Source organism: Malania oleifera, chromosome 2 (genome assembly GCF_029873635.1).
Source record: "Malania oleifera isolate guangnan ecotype guangnan chromosome 2, ASM2987363v1, whole genome shotgun sequence".
Classification (NCBI taxonomy): Eukaryota; Viridiplantae; Streptophyta; class Magnoliopsida; order Santalales; family Ximeniaceae; genus Malania; species Malania oleifera.
In genome coordinates, this window is record NC_080418.1 from 18,818,655 (window position 1) to 18,845,614 (window position 26,960).

Sequence of the window (26,960 nt, forward strand, 5' to 3'; positions counted from 1 at the left end):
AAATATACTAAAGATACCGTAATAAGTAATACTAAATATAACCCTAGTAATAATATCATGCTATATACCATATAAGCCTATTAAAGTAACAATAACCCAGGAAACATAAATACACTAATAATATCATGACAATAATCACCATCTAATAATAGTAACATAAACATAACATGGCAATAGTTACAACCTAATAATCATAAATACGACAATAATGCGGCCATAATCCGATCACATGAACACAATAACATGACAATAATCAAAATCTAATAAAAATTGACATTTTAAATATGGGAAAGAGCTCCAACAAAAACCCTAGAAAAATGAGAACAATCCGATGAATATTTGCGGTAAAACAAAATTACAATAATATATAGAACATCTTCATAATGAACAAAGTTTCTTTTTTGTTTTTTTGTTTTTGTTTTTACAAATGAAATAACATAGTAGATGAAACTTCCTAGGGCTTTTCAATCAGGTATTGTTCGCTTCTACCAATCAAGGATAACAAGGAGTGACTAGGGCAATCTTGGAATGTTTAGCACGATTCTATGGTAGATGACTTTTTGAATAAATGAAGCAATCCAACTGATATTTTTGAAAGGTACAATAAGAACTGAAGAGGATGACTTGCATCAAGTTTGAGAATCCAAATGCCGAAGTATATGATGACGACATGCACTGGGTGTGAGAAATCCAAATGTCAAGGTATATGATGCTGACTTGCACCATGTTTGAGAAACCGAGTGCCGAAGTATATGATGATGACTTGCACTAGGTGTGAGAACCCGAGCCGAAGTATGTGAGAATGACTTGCACCGGGTTTGATAACCCGAGTGCTGAAGCACTTGAATATGACTTGCACTAGGTTTGAGAATTGAAATGCCAAAGTACATGAAATATGACTTACACCAGGTTTGAGAACCTAAGCGCTGAAGTATATGATGATGACTTGGGTCAGGTTTGAGAACCTGAGTGTCGAAGTATATGTTGATGACTTGCATCGGGTTTGACAATCCAAATGCCGAAGTATATGATGATGACTTGCATCGGGTTTGAGAACCCGGGTGCCGAAGTATATAATGATGACTTGCACCAGGTTTAAGAACTCGAGTGTCAAAGTATATGATGATGACTTGCCCCAACTTTGAGAATCTGAGTTCCAAAGTATATGATGATGACTTGCATCGAATTTGAGAGCCCAAGTGCCGAAGTATGTTGAAGTAGATGATGATGACATGCACTAGGTTTGGGAACCTGAGTGTTGAAGTATATAATGATGACTTGCACCGAGTTTGGAAACCTAAGTGCCGAAATATACGGTGATGACTTGCACCAGATTTGAGAACTCAAGTGTCGAAGCATATGATGATGACTTGCACCGGGTTTGAGAACCCGAGTGCCGATGTATATGATGATGACTTGCACTAGGTTTGAGAACCTAAGGGCTGAAGTATATAATGATGACTTGCACCAGGTTTGAGTGCCAAAGTATATGAGAACAACTTGCACTTGGTTTGAGAACCCGAGCGCCATAGTACATGAGAATGACTTGCACCGGGTTTGAGAACTCAAGCACCTAAGCATATGAGAATGATTTGCACCAGGTTTGAGAACTCGAGCGCCAAAGCATATGATAATAACTTGCACTGGGTTTGAGAACCCGAGCACCGAAGCCCATAATAATTACTTGCGCTAGGTTTGAGAACCTGAGTGCTGAAGCACACAACAATGACTTGACTTAGACTCATACCATTTGCCCCAATATTCAAACATTAGTGAAATAAGAATTTCTTGGACAATGATTAAAAGAGATGTACGACAAGAAGAGTATAACTGAATGATGCTATATGGTGCAATCGTAGTCTTTGATCAACTCTAGCCACTGCCTCTGCCTTATATTCAACTCTTTCTACGTGAAGAAATACCTGAGGCTCTTATAGTCCATGAAGATCTCACATTGCAACCCGTACAAATAGTGTCGCCAGATCCTCAGTGCATACACAACAGTAGCCAACTCCTGATCATGCGTAGGGTAACTCTTCTCATACTCCTTCAATTGCTGAGAAGCATACGCCACAACCTTACCTTGCTACATAAGCACACATCCTAAGCCCTTCAGAAATGCGTCGCTATAAATCACAAATCCACCATCCCCCAAAGGAATGGTCAATACTAGAGCAGTAACCAACTAGTGCTTCAACTCCTAAAAGCACTGCTCGCAATCATTGGTCCACTTAAAATGGACTCCCTTCCTGGTCAATCGAGTCAGAGGTCCAGACAGTTTAGAGAAACCCTCTACGAACCAACGATAGTATCCTGCCAGTCCTAGAAAACTTCGAATCCCCTGCACATTCTTCGGCCTTACCCAGTCGACCACAGCTTCAATCTTGCTAGGATCAACTGATATTCCATCCCCAATAACCACATGGCCTAAGAACGCAATCTGACTCAACCAGAATTCACATTTCTTCAACTTAGCATACAACTTCTTCTCTTGCAGAATCTATAACACTAACCTCAAATGTTCCACGTGTTCTTTTGTACTCCTCGAGTATACCAAAATGTCATCAATGAATACCACCATGAACCGATCTAGGTACTTATGGAAAACCATGTTCATCAGATCCATGAACACCGCCGGAGCATTCGTCAACCCAAAAGGCATGACTAAAAACTCGTAGTGGCCATATCTGGTTTGGAAAGCCATCTTTGCTACATCCTCCGCTCTAACCCTCACCTGATGATATCCTAACTGCAAATCAATCTCTGAAAAGACCCGCATCTCCCGCAACTGGTCAAAGAGATCATCTGTACGAGGTAAAGGATAACGATTCTTCATAGTTACCTTGTTAATCTCATGGTAATCAATGCACATCTGCATCAAACAGTACTAGAGCTCCCTAGGGCGAAATACTAGGTCGAATGAATCCCCTGTCTAGTAATTCCTACAGCTGCTTCTTCAATTCCTGAAGTTCTACTGGAGCCATTCGGTACAGAGCTTTAGAGATCGGCGCCTTACCAGGCAATGACTCTATCGCAAACTCCACCTTACGATCCAGAGGTAAACCGGTTAATTATCTGGGAACACATCTGGGAATCACTGACTACCCGAATATCCTCAAGTCTCAACTCATCCCACGGCAGTTCCTCCACACAAGCTAAGTACCCCTGACATCCATCTAAGAGTAGCCTCTATTAGAAAAGGTGTATTCCCAAGAGGGGGGGGGTGAATTGGAAATTTTAATTTCTCTCCTAGGTTAAGTCAGAAGTCAATATGTTTTTGTAACCTAGGGTCCTTCTACACGGTTCCAAATGTGCTGATAAATCAAATACGTGGAATTTAAATCCTGCACATCATTCATACAATAACATATACGTGCGGTAAATATGAAGTGCTGAAATGTAAATAGACACATGATATGTTATCGGGGTTCGGCCAACTGTGCCTACATTCCCGCCTCAAGCTTGCAAGTTTGAGGATTCCACTAAAGGCTCACTTAAGGGTGGAGCGACACCGTTTACAACCAGGTCAAATTAACACAGGGCTAACCTCAACCTTAACCAGGTCAATTAGCGGGGCTGACCTCAACCTACACGCCTTAACAGGATGACACACCTAGCTTTCCTAGCCTGGTCTAAGCCAATCCGGGATTATTTCAGGGCTAGTCTCCCTCTTCAGGCCCGTGCCTGGAATATACAATAAATGTGTATATAATCAGATGGTACAGTGATTGTGCTTTCGTGTAAAGCAGATATATACCCAGATGCGCGCAATAACATACACCACAATATGATTCAATATGTAAGCTCAATGTGGTCTAAATGGTTCAACTCTCAAAGGTATTTTCTATATGTGTAATGAGTACGTGAGAGTGGCAAACAAGCAATCTTTGTATCACACGATATTCAACAAATAAGTTCACACAAAGATGTCAAGTCTCAAGCATTTCAATCAGCAAGATATCTCAAGCATGTAAGTGTTAAATGATGTATATGCTTGGTTTGCAAAAGATGTGTAATCTTTGTATTTCAGCAAGTAATATATGAGTGAAAGAATATTGAAACAAAGACCACTATCAGACAAACAAATATCTCTTCAAATTTATTTTGCAAGATAAAAACGCAATAGATATTTGGAAGTGTTTAAAAAATTTTTGCAACCAAAAACAAATACACTCTTCTTAAGATCTTGCAATGAAGATGCAAGCTTAGAAGATCTAACAAAGTCTTCTTAGGATAGACTTATCAACAAAGTCCCCTAAGAATCCTTAGGTTTTTCTCTCAAATAAAATTATGTCAAACAAATAAAATATGGAGAGCAAACCTTCCCAAACACAAACTCAATTTACTTACAAATGATGTAGGCGATAATAAAAGGTAAGCTTGAGTGATTTGAGTAAGAAAATGAGTAGTATAGGGTTTTTTATTTTTCAGAGAATTCTTCCCTAATCAAGGTGGCTAATCACCCTAATTTTCTCAAATGAACTCATATATATATAGACATGGGAGAAAATATGACCGTTGGGGACCTATTGGGTATTATTAGGAAAGTTTAATGAAGTTTATAGCATTTTAACCCTGTTTAAAAAATATTAACTGCGGTAAAAAATCAGGGCAACCCGAGAGGTCCGGTCGACCAGAATAGGTTCGGTTGACCAAGTCTCATATGGTTCGGTCGACTAGGGGATTTTTGAACTGAGGTCTTGGTCGATCAAGAGAAGAAGATTTCTCAATTTTTTGGGGTTCGGTTGACCAGGACATTTTGAACTACTTGGTTCGGTCGACCAGACCGCTGGGATTTCTCCCGAGGACCCTCCGGTCGACTAGGTAGTTGGAGTACAAAAAGGGTCGGTCGACCAGATGGTCAAACTTTTGACCCCAGGGGGTTTCGGTCGACTAGGGCCTTTTGAACTACCTGGTTTAGTCGACCAGGTGGTCAAATGTTGACCAAGAAGGGTTTTGGTCGACCAAGTATCTGTGAACAACTTGGTTCGGTCAACCAAATGGTCAAACTTTTAACCCAAGAGGTTTCGGTCGACCAGGGCCTTTTGAACTAACTTGGCTTTTCGACCGAAAGTACACCATGTGTGCATTTCGGTCCCATTTCAAAACATACAAGCCCTATTCAAGTGCCTAACAGATAAATGTGTGAGTCCTAAGGTCACTTGAAGTCCAATTTCAAGAGATCGAAAAAGTCCGGTGTCGGTCGATGGGAAAACCCTAAGGTCTTTCTAAGGTCCATTCTCATTCATGGTTTGTTTGAGCTTACGTAGTAAATCATACATGTGATGTGTGTGAGCTTATTACAAACCAAATACCTACTTTACTATTACAGACCAATATAAATATATTACAATGCTAAGTTATAAATTGGTCTTCAAGCTTTTCTTGCTTTGTGCACATCTTGATCTTATCACTCTTAGTTCCTGCACAAAACCTCAAACACTCATTAGATACATGAGTATTTGTCATAATCAAAACTAGGCATGACCAATATGGTCAATAGCCTCCTCGCTTGTAGTGCCGATAGAATCTGTGGTGCTGAATGCACACACGATCCCACGAACTCGTACTCCTGCTCCCCAGGAGGTCTAAAAACTACCACCTTTCTACAATAGTCGATCACGGCATAACTAGAGAACAACCAGTCCATCCCTAGAATGACGTCGAACCCTGACATGTCGTATACCACAAGATTCACCGGTAACAGCTTTCCCTGAATTTCCACTAGGCAATCTATCAACATCTTCCTACAGAAAGATACACTCCCAGATGGTGTAGTAACAGCTAATACCTCATTCATGTCTCGGGTCTCTATCCCACACCGTCCCACAAAATTTACAGATACAAAAGAATGGATTGCACCTGAATCAAACAAAATAGAAGCTTTATTTGAAAGCAATAATAAGGTACTTGTCACCACGTTACTTGCATGCTCAGCGTCCATTGGAGTAAGAGAGTATACTCTGGTCGGAGCTATATTTGTCTGAGCAGTTCCCCGAGGTATCTGATTACTCCCTCGATCCCCACTAATTGTAGGCACGTCTCGCCTTAGTGCTCGACAATCACGAGACATGTGGCTTGGCTGGCCACAGTTGTAGCAACTACCCCCCAAATGACTGGCACTCTCCCTCGTGCCACCTATGACATCTGGTATAATGACCACCGGTCTGGCTCATCCGAGAGTCCTGGCGTTCAGTATTCTGGCAGTAACCCAAGCCCTTGCTCTTCTTCTTCCACGATCCCTAACAAGATCCTGTCTGAGAACCAGAAGGTACCGTCCTTTTCCTCGATTCCTAATCCACCTCGTCCTCTTGGATACCAGTCTCGATCACCGTGGCTTTATCAAGCAACACTAAGAACTCGCGGATCTAAAGCATACCCACTAGTCTGTGGATATCCTTCCTCAAACCCTTCTCAAACCTCCGAGTCTTCTCATACTCGCTCGAGATCATACATGGTGCAAAGCGGGACAACTCTATGTATCGAGTTGCATACCCCTGCACCGTCAAACTCCCTTGAGTCAGTGCAGAAAACTCATCTGCATTCGCATCTTGTACGGAAGCCGAGAAGTATCTGTCAAAGAACACCTCCTTGAATCGGCTCCACGTCATCTCCTCAGGACCAGCTCTCTACTTCTCCAACAGATTCACCGCAGTCCACCATTAACCCGCTTCCCCAGACAGTTGGAAGGTAGCCTAAAGAACTCGCTACCTATCCGTGCAGTGCAGGACCTCCAAGATCCTCTCAGTCTTTTCCATCTAGTCCTCTGCTGTCGTCGGGTTAGGCCCTCTAGAGAACGTCGGAGAATGCATACGTGTGAACCTCTCAATGGTGCACCCCGCAGCAGTAGGATAGAGCTCGCGTCTCCTCACACTCCGCCCGATCTCCCGCAATACCTGCCTCGTCAAACCCCAAGGCACAGAAGGAGACTCATCACTCGCAATCTCCTCGGAGCCACTTCCCAGATTATTATCCTTGGGCTCCATTCTGCAACACAATAGGAATCTATCAGTATCCCTATAACACATACAGTTAACACAATGATCTACACTAATCTTGTTAACTACTTCCTGCCAGGTCTAGGTTTGTCCTATCACAACGACATGAAAGTCATCAATGATTTGCCCTACTTTTACTGGAATCGTCATCCCAGGAAAAACACGGAATACCATCGACAATTCCCGGTCTAGCAACCGAACAACCCTTAAACAACTCTACCCATATCCACATCCTATACTCTGGTATGTACTCATAACTAAGCCTAACCAAGTCTACAAGATCTAGTAACCTGGTTAGCTCTAATACTAAGCTGTCACGCTCCGAACCTGAAAATGAGACCCGAGGGTGAAAATATAATCTAACCTGTCCCTGTATCATACAAATCATCACAGATACAGTACAAAGGATGAGGGTCCGACCTGGTGGGGTTCCCAGGCACCCTAAACACATCCAATCATAATCATATACGCAGTAGAAAAAGTCATTCTATATCAACATATGCAGTACCATACTAGAGTCTATACAAGAGTAGAATATGGCTCTAACAAAACATACAAACTAGGTGCCCAAATGCAACTCAAAATGGCAACCCAACAAAACTACAGTCCTAAGCGCTAACGCAGTACACCAGCCACTACGCTCCCTATACCAGGATGCTAGTTCCAGTTACCCGAAGGATCTATAAAAATGTACGTACAGTTGGGGTGAGACACCTCTCAGTAAGGAAGAACACATGTTATATCGGTGTGTGACATTTGAGTGTTATCATGATACAACATACACGCAGGTAAATGCATTCGAGTACTAATTTACAAAGTGCATACACGCACACATACGGCGGCCATTTATACGCAGCCACATCACAATACATACACATGATCAGTAATCCTCAATGTCGTTACACTTTTCTGCCCGAAGCCGGTCTGCAACATATGGCGTTGGCCCATAGCCAACCCGCGAACACGGCGCCACCGACACATGGCTAGTCCCTGACTCCCATGGCACCATACCGGCACCAAACTAGTGGATCCATACCCTTCGCCCTAATCTGCCGGAATAGGATCATGCCCTCAGATATAGAGTTGGACACTCTTGCCTACATGGCAGGTGATAACACGCCCTAGGATATAGAGTCGGACACTCTCAGTACCTGGGACGATTTTAGAACCGCGTTCCTACTAGCATTTCAGCATATCACACACACATGCATGCTCATATAACCAAACAAACCACACTCATTTGGTAATCTAAATCATGGTTTTCCAAAAAAATACAGTTTAAACAAAGTCAAGGCATGTCCATCCCAATATCACAGTATAAATCACACATATACTCAGTTTTCAACAAAACCCAGGATTCAGCCCGTCGCCCCTTTTTTCCCAAAACTGTAATAATGAAAAACCTATAGTTTTCCTCGTTAGACCCCCCCAAATGAGTAGCCAAAACACATATAGGACCGTGGACCATAGTTCCACGTAGTTCGATTTCAAAAATAACCAATATAAACATAGTTCCCCTTACCTTAACCCCGTAAGCAAATCCTGAACTAAGGTCCCTAAACAGCGAACCGAGTTCCAAAACCTACAAATCACAGTACAAAATATGTTCACAAGATAGTTCCTACAAATCTACTAGATCAGAATTGAAAACCGAGCCTTACCTCGATTTTACGCCAAAACCAAAAAATCTCTGAAACGAGATTCCAATCCGTAGAAGTTGTAGAGAATCCTTCTATGATCCTCGTGGTAGCTTCTGTTTTTGGATTCCATCAATGATCGGCGAAGAATTCTAGAGAGAAGGAGTAGGGAGAGGTTTAGAGAGAGAGAGAGAGAGAGAGAGAGAGAGATAAAAATCTAAGTTTGCTTAGCTTGGAAGAAATGAGAATTTCCTTTATTACCCTTTGACCCGGGAAACTTCCAATTTTGCCCCTCTCTTGAGTTTTTAAATCCATTTTTTTATTTCGGATTCTTACAATTAGTGACAATTTTCAAGCCGTCACTAATACTATATTACTAGTGACGATTTGAAAACATTTACTAAAACTCTTAAAAAAAAGGCAATTATTAATGACGGTTTTGAAACCTTCACTAATACTTAAATTGGACAATTAGTAGTGACGGTTTTAAGATTGTCACTAATAATTTTAAATTAATTTTTTTCCAATTATTAATTCCTGTAAAAATCTATAATTACATTTTTGTATATGTAACATTAAACCATAATTGCTAAAAAATTCATAAATTATTCAAAATTCAAATTCAAATTCAAATTCAAATTTAAATAAAAATACAAATATATTATACAAATTCAAATTCAAATACAAATATATTATACAAATTCAAATTCAAATACAAATATATTATACAAATTCAAATTTATATACAAATACATTATACAAATTCAAATTCAAATTCAAATACAGAAATTTCATCTGTTCAGATAACAAAAAATAAGTCAAAAGCTGCATTCGTAGTGCATGGCATCGTGCTGACGTTGTGGCGGTTGCAAGCCCTACAAATTAAGAAAGTAAAAAAAAATGGTATATGCTTTTTTAAAAATTTTGGCAGCATTTCTCCTGTACATATGACATTTTCCATAGAGATATGCTCCAAACCTAGGTGTTTACAATAAACAGTTCACAATAACCCAACCAATAATGAATTTTACGAGTGCACAAGTGTAATGACCCGAATAATAAAAATGGTATTTAAATAGAGAGGAAGGGAAATGGAAATAGAAACAGAAGGAGGTAGTAGACTTCGTCGACGACATTACACTTTGGGAGTAATAACCAAGGAAACTTATCAAGTCCTCGTCGACGAACACAGGGGATTCGTCGACGAGGGTATAAGAGGGCCTCATCGACAAAGACAGATTTCGTCGACGAGAAGATATCAAGAGAGGATTTTGGGGAAAACTGAAATTCATCAACGAAGGTGCAGGTTCGTCGGCGAACTTTCTACAAGACTCGTCGACGAGGTGACGTGTCTAGTCGACAAATCTAGCCCTATAAATAACTAAAAATCAGATTTTAAACGCAAAAAAATAGAAATCACACACACACTCTCTCTCTCTCTCTCTCTCTCCTCCTACGATTTCTCTCTCCTTTCTATTTGATTTCGGCTCCGTCGTTCACCGGATCAACGATCTGAGGCCACCACGACTCCCTTTGGGAAGTTCTCTCCAAATTTGTCGGAGCGGATCGTTGGTGGAAGCAAGTTGGAATTCATCCCTAAGTTGAGGTAAGGCTTTTTATTTGAAATTTGATCTTTCCAAATTTGAAGGAAATGATCTACTTGAATAAATACTGAAGTTTAGTTCAAAGAATTATCATTTTCAGGGTGCTGCATAGGGTTTCCTACGGGTGTAAGAACAGAATTATAGAGGGGCTTTTCAGTTGCCAAGTAAGGGGATAAATTAAAATAGTTATTTTCATTGAAATTATTATTATTTAATAGTAGAATAATTTTCAGAAAGCATGTGACTATATATGAGTATAATTAAGAGAATGTAAGTTTCGGAAAATATTGCAATTGTACAGGAAATGTGTTTTCAGAACGGAATTTATGGTTTCTTTTAATTCGTGTGGCATGAATATTATTTAATGTATATATTATACGATGTTAAGTTAGATTTACAATATAAAGCTTGTTGATAGATATTTTCAGGAATAACATGATAAACACAGTAAATTATGACTTCGGAATATATGATATGTTCAATTTAAGGCCGTAATTGATGTTTGGCGTGAGGCCGTATTTACTCATGTTATTCGGTGTGAGGCCGTATTTATTCATGTTTTCGACGCAAGGCCGTAATTATTATGTTAAAGTAGAATTCAAAAAATGCTATTATTTGATTTATGATAAATAGTGTATGATTATGTATACATGTTATCAGAATTCGAAAGTTAGTTTAGTACAGTTTCAGGGGCACGGTACCATAACTTATAGATCATATATTTATGATCAGATTGGTGCTAACCACCTCACGAGGGGGTGGGAGATGGATAGTCGATGTGGCTTTCAGTGTCCAGTGTAAACGTCCACCTAGCAGTCCGAACCAGGGTGTGGTAGGTCCATCGTACTTACAGACATTTTTGACTCTGCAGTGGTTGGCCAGCCATTGTCGAGTTTCGCTTTCGGGCTGTACAACCTGTCATGGGGGTAATACATGACATCAGCTAGCTATTCATCTTAGGTACTTTTCAGTATTACAAATTATATCAGATAACACATGATTAGTATAATTACTTGAAAATATGAAATTATATGTTTATCTAATCATATTATGATTTATGTTTATGGTATGTGAAATGTATGGTATATGTATTACAACATTAAATATTCATGTTGCCACACAGCTGATTTTAATTTATATACCCTTACTGAGAGGTGTCTCACCTCATATATTAAATGATTTTTTAGGAAATTCGGAGAGACCGGCGGGTTAAGGCCGCCACTGAGTGAGTTGAGCATCCCTGCTAGAATGGTAAGTTCTGATCTTGGATTAGGAGATTTTTTTTGTGAGATCCTAGATTTATTTTGGTATTTTTTGGGAGATTGTATATAAACACAGGTATTTGGTAATATAGTTAACTCTGGTGTTTGGATTTTATGGTTACGAAAATATGATTTAAATTTACTGCTGCTTAGGTTTCCGCTGTGTATAACAGGTGTCCCCACTACCCACGGGTTCGAGTTGACCATTTTACTTATTATGTTTTATTTTATATTAAGTTAAACAGGTCATTATAGTTTGGTATCAGAGCCTAAGATACTAGGTTTTGTAGACTCTAAAGTGCAGCAGTAATAATACCAGAGTATAGGATAAGGGGATTTGAGGTCTAGTTTCGTAGTCTAAATACAGGACTTCCATGGTGGTTTGTATGATTTTCTTGGGGTGACGATTTCAGGAAAGTCATGGTAAACTATCGTCGGGTTGGGTATCTAGGTTGCAGGATTGAGCCTTGAATTAAGATCATGAGAGATGAATAAATTAGGAGTATATACCATATTGGTTGGGTGATATGTATAGTGAAGAAGTTTTGAGTTAAGTTATTTGTTTTTCAGGATAGACCTTGGTGGCAGTAGTGCCCACGCTAGTGGGAATAAGGGTGCTGGATCCTCAGACGCTGCAAGTAGTGATTCAGATGTTGTTTTATGTAACGTGGCATAGCAGGTTATGACCGAAATTTCCAAGAGTTCGAGGGAACAGGGTGGTCCATCGGCAAGCCAAGGTAGCTCGATAGAGAAATTTATAAAGATGAATCCTGCAGCTTTCTCAAGGGGAACAGATCCTACAGTAGCTGAAAACTAGGTACAGGAGATCGAGAAAATATTTGCAGTGCTGCAGTGTTCTGAGAAGCAGCGGGTGCTGTTTACTACCTACAGACTGACTGGAGAGGCCAAAAGATGGTGGTCTGCGGTGAAACTTTTAGAGCAGCAGAGGACAGTACTTGTGGAGATGACATGGGAGTAGTTTAAGGAGACATTCTTCGATGGGTATATTCCTGCCTTGTCCAGGGAAGCGAAGATTGAGGAGTTCCTCAATCTGAAGCAAGGACAAAATACCGTGCAGCAGTATGCGGCAAGGTTCATAAAATTATCTCACTTTGCCCCGTACATCATACCAAATGAAGCAAAGAAGGTATGGCAATTTGAGAAAGGTCTGAGGAGAGACATACATAAGCAGGTATCGATTCTAAAGTTGCAGGATTTTGCTGAGCTAGTGGATAGAGCCACTATAGTGGAGATTGGAGAGCGATTAGAGGTTGAGGAGCAAAGACAGAAGAAGAGATCCGCACCTTTCGGTTCCCATCAGGGAGTTGGCCATGGTTCATGGAAGAGAGGTGGCTATTATAAAGACCAGAGATAGGAGACTGGGAATCGTGGTTTCCAGGGTATGCAGCCATCTCCAGCTTTCCCGTCTTGCGGGAGGAGAAACCCGGGGGAGTGTCGTGCAGGGCAAGGTGTCTGCTACCGGTGTGGGGATCTAGGACATATGATGAGGGAGTGTCTGACTCAGATTGGTGCTGCTCTTACTCCTAGACCTGCTCGAGGAGGCTACCAGGCGCCACATGGAGGCCAGCGGCGGAATATGGCCCCAACTAGGGTTTTTGCTTTGACGCTAGGTGATGCTGAGGTAGCCGGCGATGTGGTGACAGGTACGGTTAATATGCTTTCATTTAAAGTTATTGCACTTTTTGACTCAGGAGCCATGCACTCGTTTGCATCTGTGAAATGTGTTAAATTGTGTGGGGCCGAAACACAAGCACTAGACGTTGAATTTTTAGTAGCTACACCGATCGGGTCAGTAATGCGATGTAGTAGGATACTCCATGGTTGTCTAGTTAATGTTCGGGGGAGGATTCTACCTGCTGATTTGGTAGTGCTGGACATGCATGGGTTTGATATTATTTTTGGCGTGGATTGACTAGCAGTTAATTTTACCAGTATAGACTGCCATGCAAGAGAAGTAATTTTTAGACTGCTAGGAAGACCAGAATTCATATTTACAGGGTCACGAGTGCAATCTTTACCTCATATGGTTTCAGCTGTTCAGGCGAGGAGACTGCTCTTAAGTGGTTGCCAGGGATTTGTGGCCTTCGTGAAGGAAACAATAGGGAATGAAGTGAAGCTCACCAGCACGCCAGTAGTAAAGGAGTTTACTGATGTGTTCCTAGAGGAATTGCCGGGTTTGCCACCTGATCGTGAGGTAGATTTTATTATTGATCTACTTCTAGGTACAGCGCCAATCTCTAAAGCACCATACTGAATGGCTCTAGTAGAGTTAGCAAAACTGAAAGATCAGTTGCAGGATTTGCTTGATGAGGGCTTTATACAACCTAGTGTATCTCTATGGGGAGCTCCAGTACTATTCGTGAAGAAGAAGGACGGGTCTATGAGGATGTGCATAGATTACAGGGAGATTAATAAAGTGACTATCAAGAACAAGTATCCTCTACCCCGTATTGATGACTTATTCGATCAGCTCTAGGGTACACGGGTATATTTTAAAATTGACCTCAGATCAGGTTATTATCTAGTAAAGGTGAGGGTAGAAGATGCATTGAAGATGGTTTTTAGGACCAGGTATGGGCATTACGAATTCTTGGTTATGCCATTTCGCCTGACGAATGCTCCTGCGATACTTATGGTTTTGATGAATAGGAATTTTCATCCATATTTAGATCAGTTTGTGATTGTTTTTATTGATGATGTACTGGTCTATTCGAGGAGCTATGAGGAGCATGAGATACATTTGAGGTAGGTTTTGCAAATGCTCAGGGAAAAGAAGTTGAATGCCAAATTCAGTAAATGCGACTTCTGGCTTGAAAAAGTTGTGTTTTTAGGGCATGTTATTTCAAGATACGGAATTTCTGTGGATCTCGGTAAGATTGAAGCGGTGGTGAATTGGGCTAGACTGAGGAACATCTAGGAAATCAGGAGTTTCTTGGGGTTAGCTAGATATTACCGTCGTTTTGTCGAGGGATTCTCAGCTTTATCAGGGCCTCTGACACGACTAACTAGGAAGAATGCTAGATTTTAGTGGGATGATAGCTGTGAGCAGAGTTTTCAGGAACTAAAGCAGACGTTAGTCACAATGCTAGTACTGATCATCCCGTGTGGGGGTGAGGGGTTATACTATCTATAGTGATGCATCCTTGAAAGGACTTGGCTGTGTATTGATGCAGTATGGTAGGGTGGTGGTGTATGCATCCAGACAGTTGAGAGAATACGAAAAGAACTACCCTACCCATGACATTGAATTGGCTATAGTGGTATACGCATTGAAAATTTGGAGGCATTACCTGTACGGCGAGCAGTGTGAGATTTTCTTTGACCACAAGATCTTAAAGTATTTCTTTACCCAAAAGGAATTGAATATGAGGTAGAGAAGGTGGTTAGAATTGATTAAGGATTTTGATTGTACCATCAGTTACCATCCAGGAAAAGAAAATGTGCTACTTGATGCACTAAGCAGGAAGTCTGGGGAATCAGCGTTGATGGCTATGGAGATCTAGCGTCCGATCATAATGAGTCTGGAGAGACTCGACATTGAATTAATAGAGAGTAATACTCCAATATGTATCGCCAGCCTAGTGGTATAGTCAACTTTGCAAGAAAGAATTAAAGTTGCCCAGAAAGAAGACCTAGAATTAGTAGAGGTAATGGACAGAGTACAGACTGGTCAAAGTGAGGAATTCTACATTTCAGATGACGGAACTTTATGGTTCTGTTCTAGATTATGTGTTCCTACTGATTATGACATTAGGAGGACTATTTTGGAGGAGGCTCATAGATCTTTGTATACATTTCATCCCGGCAGTACAAAAATGTACAGGGATTTGGGAGAGTTTTACTAGTGGAGTGGTATGAAAAGAGAGATTGCCGAATATGTAGCCTAGTATTTGACATGCCAACAGGTAAAATTTGAGCACCAAAGGTCTGCGGGTCAATTGCCTCCATTATTTATCCCAAAGTGGAAGTGGGATCATATTTCCATGGACTTTGTTTCAAGGCTGCCGTCAACATCACATGACTAGAATGCGATTTAGGTGATAGTGGACCGATTGACTAAGACTGCTCATTTCCTCCCTATCAAGATCAGCTATTCCCTCAACCGTTCAGTAGAGATTTACGTCCAGGAGATAGTTCGTTCTCATGGGGTTCCAGTATCTATAGTGTCAGATCGAGACCCGCGTTTCACGTCACGATTCTGGAGAAGCTTGTAGGAAGCTTTAGAGTCTCAGCTATCTTTCAACACGACATTCCATCCTCAATTAGAAGGGCAGACTAAGAGGACGATACAGATACTAGAAGATATGCTCCGAGCATGTGCATTAGATTTTGGGGGTAGTTGGACTCAATTCATGCTGCTGGTGGAATTCACTAATAATAATAGTTTTCAGGCCAGCATTGATATGACACCATTTGAGGCACTGTACGGTAGGAGATGTCAATCTCTTTTGTATTGGGATGAGATGGGTGAGTGGCGAGCTATAGGGGTAGAGCTGGTACAACAGGTGTACGATAAAGTTCGAGCCATCAGGGATAGAATCAGTGCAGCTCAGAGTCAACAGAAGAATTAAGCCAACAATCGCCACAGGAATTTGGAGTTCGATGTGGGTGATCATGTATTTTTGAAGATAGCTGCGTTAAAAGGGGTTATGAGGTTTGGTAGGAAGGGTAAACTTAGCCCTAGGTTCATCAATCCATTTGAGATTTTAGAGAAAGTAGGACCAGTTGCCTACAGGCTAGCTTTGCCACCTACACTATCCAGGATGCATGACGTATTCCATGTATCTATGTTGAGGAAATACGTGCCAGATCCTTCCCATATTATCAGCTATGGCGAGTTAGAGCTCAGTGATTCGCTAGTATATGAGGAGGTACTAGTGCAGATTCTGGACAGGAAGGAACAGGAACTATGTAATAAGAAGATTCCTCTGGTAAAGGTTTTATGGAGGAATTATGCAATAGAAGAGGCTTATTGGGAGCTTGAGGAATAGATTAGACAGAAATACCCACAACTGTTCTAGGAAGTTCAAATGTAATTAGGAAATGTAAATTAATATATAGTATCTCTTTTGCAGGTACATGTAATATTTTAGTTAGTAAGTGCTAATTTTGTTTTGGGGGAAAATTTGCTTTTGATTTATGTAATCTCCCAGGGCTTGAATGTAACCACGGTATTCCTCCACCATAAGTAAGGGTAAGTAATAACATAAGTAGACCGTTTTTCCTATTAAGGGATGATGAATTATATGGATAGTAAATTTCGAGGATGAAATTTTATAAGGAGGGGAGAATGTAATGACTCGAATAAAAAAAATGGTATTTAAATAGAGAGGAAGGGAAATGGAAATGGAAATAGAAACATAAGGAGGTAGCAGACTTCGTCAATGATATTGCACTTTGAGAGTAATAACTGAAGAAACTTATCAGGTCCTCGTCGACGAACACAAGGGATTCGTTGACGAGAGTATAAGTGGGCCTTATCGATGAAGACAGGTTTCGTCAGTGAGAAGATACCGAGAAAGGATTTTGGAGAAAACTGAAATTTATCAACGAACTTTCTACAGGACTCGTCGATGAATCTAGTCCTATAAATAACTGAAAATCGAATTTTTAACGTAGAAAAATAGAAATCACTATCTCTCTCTCTCTCTCTCCCCCTACGGTTTCTCTCTCATTTCTCTTCGATTTCGACTCTGTCGTTCACTGAATCGACGATCTGAGGCCACCACGACGCTCCTGGGGAGGTTCTCTCCAAATCTACTAGAGCGGATCGTTGGTGGAAGCAAATTGGAATTCATCCCTAAGTTGAGGTAAGGCTTTTTATTCGAAATTTGATCTTTCCACGGTTAAAGGAAATGATGTACTCGAATAAATACTGAAGTTTAGTTTTGGGAATTATCATTTTTAGGGTGTTGCTTAGGGTTTCCTACGGGTGTAAGACAATAATTATAGAGGGGCTTTTCAGTTGCTAGGTAAGGGGATAAATTAAAATAGTTCTTTTTCATTGAAATTATTATTATTTAATAGTAGAATAATTTTCAGAAAGCATGCGACTATATATGAGTATAATTGAGAAAATGTAAGTTTGGGAAAATACTGCAATTATATAGGAAATGTGTTTTTAGAACAGAATTTATGGTTTCATTTAATTCGTGTGACATGAATATTATTTTATGTATATATTATACGATGTTAAGTTAGATTTACAATATAAAGCATGTTGATAGATATTTTTAGGAATAACATGATAAACACAGTAAATTATGATTTCGAAATATATGATATGTTCGACGCAAGGCCGTAATTGATGTTTGGCGCGAGGCCGTATTTACTCATGTTATTCCGCACGAGGCCGTATTTATTCATGTTTTCGGCGCGAGGTCGTAATTATTATGTTGAAGTAGAATTCAGAAAATGCTATTATTTGATTTGTGATAAACAGTATATGATTATGTATATATGTTATTAGAACCCGGATGTTCGTTTAGTACAGTTTGAGGAGCACGATACCGTAGCTTATAGATCAGATATCTATGATCAGATTGGTGCTAACCCCCCCCACGAGGGGGTGGGAGATGGATAGTCGACGTGGTTTTCAGTGTAGAGTGTAGACACCCACTTGGCAATCTGGACTAGGGTGTAGCGGGTCCATCGTACTTACAGACATTTTTGTCTCGGCAGTGGTCAGCTTGCCGTTGTCGGGTCCCGCCTTTGGGCTGCACAGCCCGTCATGGTGGGTAATACATGAGATCAGCTAGCTATTAATCTTGGGTAGTTTTTGGAATTATAATTTATATCAGATAACACATGATTAGTATGATTACTTGAAAGTATGAAATTATATGTTTATCTAATCATATTATGATTTATGTTTATGGTATGTGAAATGTATGGTATATGTATTACAATATTAAATATTCATGTTGCCATACAACTAATTTTAATTTATCTACACTTACTGAGAGGTGTCTCACTCCGCATATTAAATGATTTTTCAGGAAACCCGGAGAAACCGGCGGGTCAGCGCCGCCACTGAGTGAGTTGAGCTTCCCTGCTAGAAGTGTAAGTTCTGATCTAGGATCAGAAGATTTTTGTTGTGAGATCCTAGGTTTATTTTGGTATTTTTGGGAGATTTTATAAAAACATAGGTATTTGGTAATGCAGTTAACTCTGGTGTTTGGATTTTATGGTTACGAAAATATGATTTAAATTTACTGCTGCTTAGGTTTCCGCTGTGTATGACAGGTGTCCCCTCTACCTACGGGTTCGGGTTGACCATTTTACTTATTATGTTTTATTTTATATTAAGTTAAGCAAGTTGTTACAATAAGAGCTTCATATAATAAGCATTAAATAATGTAACATGTTCATGTATCTCATAAACAATATATATCAAAATATAGTTCTATGAAAAATTACAATGTGATGTTTATGGTTTACCAGGCTTCCATAAGACTCTAAAACAACTATAATAATCAAATAATGCAAATGAGTCCATAATTGATAAAATTTTCACTTAGCATATGCAAAAGTAAATTTAGAGATGAAGTTCAAAGTTCATTTGAAGTTTACTCATTCTTCAAAAATGTTTTAACATTAAGCACACTATAACCATATGAGCATATGGTATATGGCTATGATTATTTTGGGAAAAAGTCAACAAATTTTTGGCAGCATGCCGTCTATAAATAGAACATTTCCCAAACCTGCAAGTCACAAAAGCATGCAATTCACAATATTTTTGCATCATACAAATGCCATTTAGATTAAGACATGCAACAACTTAAAAGTATGTACCTTAAGGCAATACACATCACTGCATCAGCCATGCAGGTAGTGTTCCAATCAAGTATGTAGTCCTAATGTCCACTACCAGCATACAGTTCACAAGATATATCAGTCCAAGCACGCAGTCCAGAAGTTAAATTACCTATTAAACTGAATTTAGATAAGCACAAGGCAATTGTGTGTTGTGCGTAGGAAAAAATTTTGAGTTCGCAAACAATAGAAATTATGTGTGTTGTATGTACAAAAAAAAATTGTAAGTGCGTTCTGTGTGTTGGCAACATGGAAGTGTCTTGTAAGTGAGAATGCTTAGTGTTAGTTATCTTGTAGTACTTGTGAGGTACATTAGTGTGTGACCATATTTATTGTCTTGTGTGAGTGTCTCGATGTATGTCCCAGTGTAAGGTCTTGGGCACATATTTTCATCTTATAAGGATGTCCAGGTCGTAGAATTAAACAAACATAATACTATATATATATATGCAACTCAACACTAAAACTACATACCCAAACAATTATTATTCAATTAGAGGAATTCAACAAGATGTTTGTTACTATCCAAGTGTGAAAAAAAATGCCACAAATAACTTTAACACATACTGATTCCCACAACTTGTGAAAACTTACAAATCCTTTCTCAATCAGACAACTTTTTCAGTTTTGGGAGTGCTTAGATATATACCCATCTCTACCTAGAATCAAACAAGAATCCTAAATCACAAAAGCAGAATACAAAACTTCAAACCCAAAACAAAAGAACAGAAAAGAAAATTCGCAAGGCCTCACAATGGAAAAAAATAAGGAAGAAGAAGTCTAACTACAGATTCAATCTGATTCATAATGCTCTATTTGGTTGCTCCAAAAAATGTAGAAGACATCATAGAAAATATAGATCTAATAAGAAACAAAAAAAGGATTTTCAGAATACATAAACAAGTGAACCATATTCAACCCTTGAACTAGTAAACAAAAATTTGATTCCTTAATACAAAAATTAATAAATACAATCATCACATCAGCCCAGAACGTGATGGCCATTGTATGATAGTATTTTATTTTTTATCTTCAAAACAAGCGAAAAACCAAGTGCCTGCAGGGAAAAAAAATAGCACATTCATGAATCATTATTAAGAATGTTTTGAGTACCAAAGAAGATAGTAACCTTTTTCTTCCCCAAATCAACTTCAAAATCCTCGGCCTTGATGGTGATGGAGCAGATGACGAGGTCATGGAGGGTGATGAAGGACAATAAGATCATGCAATGACCGCAAGAAGGGCATCAAGATTCAAGAGAAATACAATTAGTATTTAAATCATACCTTAAATATAAGAGACGACCTATCAGATGAAAGACTAAAATTCATTTTGTCTACATGGGCAGGCTTATCGCATTTCAAATGAATTTTGAAAAGAAACTTCGGGTAAACTAGATAAAGAATAACCATCCACCCCACTATAAGAGTACCTGAACCTCCCGCTTCTTACCTCCATGTCCATCATAAACTCCAAAGAATGAAGTGAACGACCATGGCCAGTAGTTTCACGAGAAACATGTAAACCTCTTTGGTAGCCATAAATGAAATTGAACAGTATTTTATTAGGTTTCATTCGACATTTTATGCCCTTATTGGGATGCAAAAAATGTGATAAAGCATAAAAATAAAGTCATATATTGGTCCATCAAAATTATAAAATGATGTTAAAATATTAGAATTTTAGAAATATATGTTATAGTTACAAATCAATGGCAGCTCTTCAATGTTCTAATATATAGAATATTTCTCTTAGCTATAAAATTTTATAATGTCAAATTTTTAGATGTCTAAGTTATGCATGTCTACACCAAACTAAATCTCCTAAGAATTTAGTATATTTTCATATTCCTCAACAAGTAGGATGCATCGAATTGGAAAATCCTTAAGAGAGACATCTTAACGGATCGAGCTTAAATTTAACTTCATTGTTGAAGATTCAAGTTAGTATTGACAAAGAAGAAGGGGATATGGAGAGGGAGATGCAAGTCACCTCTTGTTGTGTAGCAAAAGCACTATATAGGCCACTGATGAATGAAAAATATAGGCCACTAATGAATGTCCATTGAGATCAAGGGCGTCAGTCACCTGGGTACAGCGGGAGACTGGGAAAGGGGTTTCACAGGAGTCGCAGCAGGAGACTGGGAGAGGGCGTACGTACCAGGCCATCAGTCCACTAGGGCTCCAACGAAGCCTAAGATATCCGGTGAACAGAGCATACCGAGCAAGAGCAGCGGGAGACTAAGAGGCCGAGAGAGGTTTGCGGGAGCAGGAGGGGAAGACTGGGAGGTCGAGAGAGGTTTGCAAGAGCAGGAGGGGAAGAGAACAAGCCAACTTGCAGGAGGGGAAAATGTGGGAAAATATCCCGTGGAAAGGAATAAGGGTTTTTGGGCATTAGTAATGGTTTCAAAACCATCACTACTATTCTCCATTTTTTTGTTTTTTAAATAACATAGCACTAGTGATGGTCCACAATTCGTCACTAATAATGGCCTAGTATTGACAAATTTAGAAAGTCATCACTAATAAAGGACAAATGGTGACGAATTTATAAATTCGTCACTAATATTCTGAACTTAAAATTGTTTATTTATTTTTTAAATAGAAATATTAGTGATGCATCTAAAAATTCGTCACTATTGGTCCTTTATTAGTGAAGAATTTACAAATCGTCACTAATACTTTGAAATTTAATTTTTATTATTTGTTTTTTAAAAAGGAAGTATTAGTGACGGCTCTCAAATCCATCACTAACAAGTGACCAATAGAGACGAATTTATAAATTCGCCACTAATACTCTGAACTTAAATTTTTTTATTTTTTTAAAACAGGAAGTATTAGCGACGGTTCTCAAATCCGTCACTAATAAAGCCCAATAGTTGTCACTAATACTCTAAACATAAATTTTTTTTTTTTTTTAAAAGGAAGTATTAGTGACGGTTGTCAAATCTGTCACTAATAATGAACCAATAGTGACGAACCTACAAATTCGTCACTAATACTCTAAACTTAAAATTTTTTATTTTCTTAGAAAAATAGTACTGACGGTTATTTAATCGTCACTAATGTTTATCTTTTAGTGACGGATTGAATTCATCACTAATACCCCAGAAATCGTCACTAATATTTTCCTGGGTTAATTTATGCACAAAAAATATTTTCGCACGTTATTTTCCAATTTTTTGTGATGAACATATTAGTGGCGAATTCAATTTCGTCACTAATAGTGTTGTATTAGTAACGGTTACTAAAACCATCACTAATACGACACTATTGGAGACGAAATTGAATTTGTCACTAATATGTTTGTCACTAAATCCCAGATTTTTTGTAGTGATTTATGCTTTTTCTCCTGATTTCTCTTATTTTTGCTCTTTCTCCCTATTTTTCTTATTTTTGCTCCCGATTTTTCTCACCCCTTTTGATATATAAAAAAAAAATGTGCATAATAATAAGACATGAGTGGACATACTCTTATGTTCTTCTCCCCTTAGAAAGCTTAGAGTTTGAAACTTGTTCAACGATCAGATTTAAAAAATATTCTTCTCCCCCTTTTGACATCAACTATCCTCTTTGCTAATGCATAAATTTCAAAGATTATGTGAGGATACCAAATGTTGATTGATGTGATACCAAATGTTGACTAATGTTATATCAAATGAGGTCAATTAAGTCGAAAGTGAAATTTTTAACCAATTGTGAACATTAAGCGTCGTGGCTCCCCCCGAATTATGGCATCTAATATAATTCTAGGCAACTAAACTTATTTTAGCTTAGAAAAACTTTCCCTTGTTTTACTTGTTTAAGCTCAAACACATTACGAATTATGCAATTTTAAAAAAATTTATCCCCTTTTAGTTCTCATAAAAAATTTACTCTGGTATATATCTCTGACCTTTTGGATCTTCAAAGCAAATTTTGTTATAGATATTTTATTTAAGTACATTCCAAAAAAAATTATGGCCAAAAAGACTAACCATATAGATCCTAATTATATCAATGCATTTCAAAACAAGATCATGTGGTTAACTCAAGCAATTTTCGGCAAAGCAATAAATTTTTCATTTTGCATATTCAATAGGATCATCATAATTAAGTGCATGCTACAGAAAGTTTACTGCACACCTAAGCAAACGAGAGGGAGATGCAAGTCAATATGATACTAAATTTGGTTCAGTATAAAAAAAAAAAAAATCATTTGGTTAACATGTTGTATCAAATATGCACACAAGAATTTACACATACCATTCATGATTTGATACCACATATAAGCACGAAATATGATACTAACTGTGATTATGCTTATGTTGCAGAGCCGTAGTATTTTCAAGTTAATTTGCTCCCCTTTAGTTATACACTTATCATATTCTTATGTATTTTCCATGTAATCATTCTTCACCAGTTTAGCCTAGTGTTCTGAGATTTTGAATAATTTATACTTGACTTTACCTGCTTTAGCTTAGAGAACCAAAAAGTCATAAATAGGTTTACTTCAGGGTCACAAGCCTATATTGCTTCTTTTCTTATATATCTCAACACATAGGTTTCCTAGTCATTTGCATTATCATATAGATTACAACCTATAGCTTATAATTTGCCATTTGACATATTCTTGAAGTTTGATATTGCAAATACTCTTAGCAATTTAATTATCATGAAGTTCAAAAGAATATTCATTATGTGTGGACAATATTCAAAATATTTTCGTGGGAGTGAATATATCCAATTACTTAGGCAAAGAGCAATTTTGGAGAATATTAATTTTTGAATACTACTCTTTAGGTATTTCTGATTATCCAATTATTGGATGGTACCTTATAAGTATCTCTTCAATATTAAGTAAGGGTACGACCCTATAATGGATGAATCTTTACCGGATATGATCATGGTATGGTAAACATTTCTTGTGGAGGATATTGCTTAATCACATATCAAACTTAAGGATTTTTACGTTTTAAGCACAATGGGAATATTTATTAAAAATGTCTTGGTGAACAATTTGATTCCTTTAGAGAATGCCCTGATTTGATTATAACGGAATATCTTTTAATAAGCACTTGAAAGATGTAGAGTTTATGATTTATCAGTGCTTGTGGCTAGAATGATGGTTGATGTAACCATTTGAGGCTCCAAGCATGAGTTTAGGAATAGATGATTTTTAATATATGATTTATATCTAAATCTCAGTCTTATGCAATGGACATGATTTGCTTAACTTTGGATTTTAATATTTAAGCATGGGTTAAGCAATAAGAATTATTCATTAAGCAGCAATGCTTTAATTCATTTGGAAGAGGATTTATTCGGTATGATTTACATTACTCATTGCAAGGATATAACAATTAATCTCTCAACCTTAACTTTGAATACATCAAGATTTGCAAGCTATTCAATATGTTTATATTTAACCCAATCATTACGATATAAAGGCATTAGGTAGTTAGATTGGATATATTGCTTAAAGGAATCAGGTTAGCATAACTTTGTCATAAGATTCTTAGTATAATAATAGTGTAGTAGGTACACATACTAAGATTTACATTTTAAGCATATATTATTCCCAAGTCTATTAGTCATCACAACCCTATAACTAGTCCTAAGGACAACGAAAGAATTAGATAATCATGTAATTCCAATTTGAACCTTTCTTGACTACCCATGTCATTTTCTTGTCTATGTCTCGAATACCTCTAAATGGACACTTATATCGGGTATGTCCTTTCATTTTACAAAGTAAGCAAGTTTTATAAATTCGTGGGAAATTATGCTTATTTCTTTTTATCCTTGTTTAATGAGGCATAGCTAGGGAATTTTTGAGATACATTTGAACCCATTTTTGGAGATATAATTTCTTTTACCTTCTAAGGGTTTATTTGAGCTATCTTCACTTGTCACCTTGGAAATAGTTTCAGCATGTTCATCTATTTTTCTATCTAAACAGGTGATCTTCAGAATCTTCATGGTTTTCTTCTTTTCTTGAATAGCATAATAATCTTTTAATTTCTCTAACTGTTTAGCTATCCTTTCACTCTCATTTTCCAAGCACATTTTCTCCTTAGCAATCCTAGCTAGAAGCTTATGCATTTTAGCTAAAGCCTTTTCTAGATCTTCATATGAAGACATGCTTTCATTACACATACCTACATGTGATTCAACACAAAATTTATCACAATAAACATCATATGAATCATTCCACACATTATTAACTGTATTATCAACAAATGATTCCAGACATGATTCATTACAGGAATTGTCATAATATCCATCATTTGAATTATTGCATGCATCAATGGCAATACTGTCACAAGGGACACTACATGAATCATTATTAGAATTATCAACTCATAATTCATTACATAATATAACACAAGATTCATCACAAGATTTTCCATAAAATGTATCGCAAGATTTATCACACAAATCATCACATGACTCAATAGATGAATCATTACATGAAATAGGCTAAGATACATATACCTCCTCCTTGACTAACTCATTTTGTTTACAATTTGCCACTTCTTGCTCATTTGAACTAGACATTTCCAAAGTGGTGGTTACTTTCTCCTAGTTTTCTCCATTCTTCCTATCAAGTTCTTCCCAAATATCTCTTGCACATGTACACGCCATAAGTTCACGAAGAATATTAGAATCTAAAGCATGATATAGCATATCCATGGCATTTGAATTTGCATGTATTAAACTAGTATCATTTTCATCTGTAGAAACACAAATTCCTTTAACTATTATCTATCTGGCCTTCCAGTCCATTGATTTTATAAAAACACTCATTTTTAGTTGTCAAGCCGAAAAACATTCACCGCAAAATATTGGAGGATTAAGATAAGATCGACCCTCATCGAATGGGGTTACACCAATGTGTGCCATGTGATATTTTTACAAATGAACAATTACATCTATATAAACCTGTTCTAATACCAAATGTTGATTTAGGTATAATCCCAAGAAAGGGGGGGGGTGAATTGGGTATTTTAAAATTCTTTGAAATTTATTCACCACTTAGTCCCTATGTCTAAATTTAACCAATTACTTATTAAGTTCGTGTGAAATTATTCAACAAGCATACATGAAATGTAAGTAATAAAATGTAGTGCGGAAAGTAAAGAGATAAGGTAAGAGAGAATGCAAACATAAATTTTACGAGGTTTATCCAACTCAGCCTACGTCCTCGCCTTGAGCAACCCACTCAAGGATTCCACTATAATCCCTGCTCCTTAAATTGGGACGGAGCTTCCCTTACAATCCGCTGCTTAGAAATGGTACAGCTCCCTTCTAATCTGCTACTTACAAGAGATAAAGCTCTTTCCTCAAACCCGGTTCACAAACCGAACCTTGATTACTATATAATCAAATCTGCAAAACACTCAATGTTTCTTCTAACAAAGCTGGTGAGTACAATTCAAATTCATAATGCATAATCATATGATGAAACTTGAAGCTCAGAATGTATGTAATGATACAATCATTAATGAATGATTATGCTTCAACACACAATTTCCCTTTTCATCAAAACTCCCAAGTAATGATATATTTAAATGCTTTGGAGAATATTAGGGTTCTAGTTCACTTTATGAAAAAGCACGAATATCTAATGTGAACTACA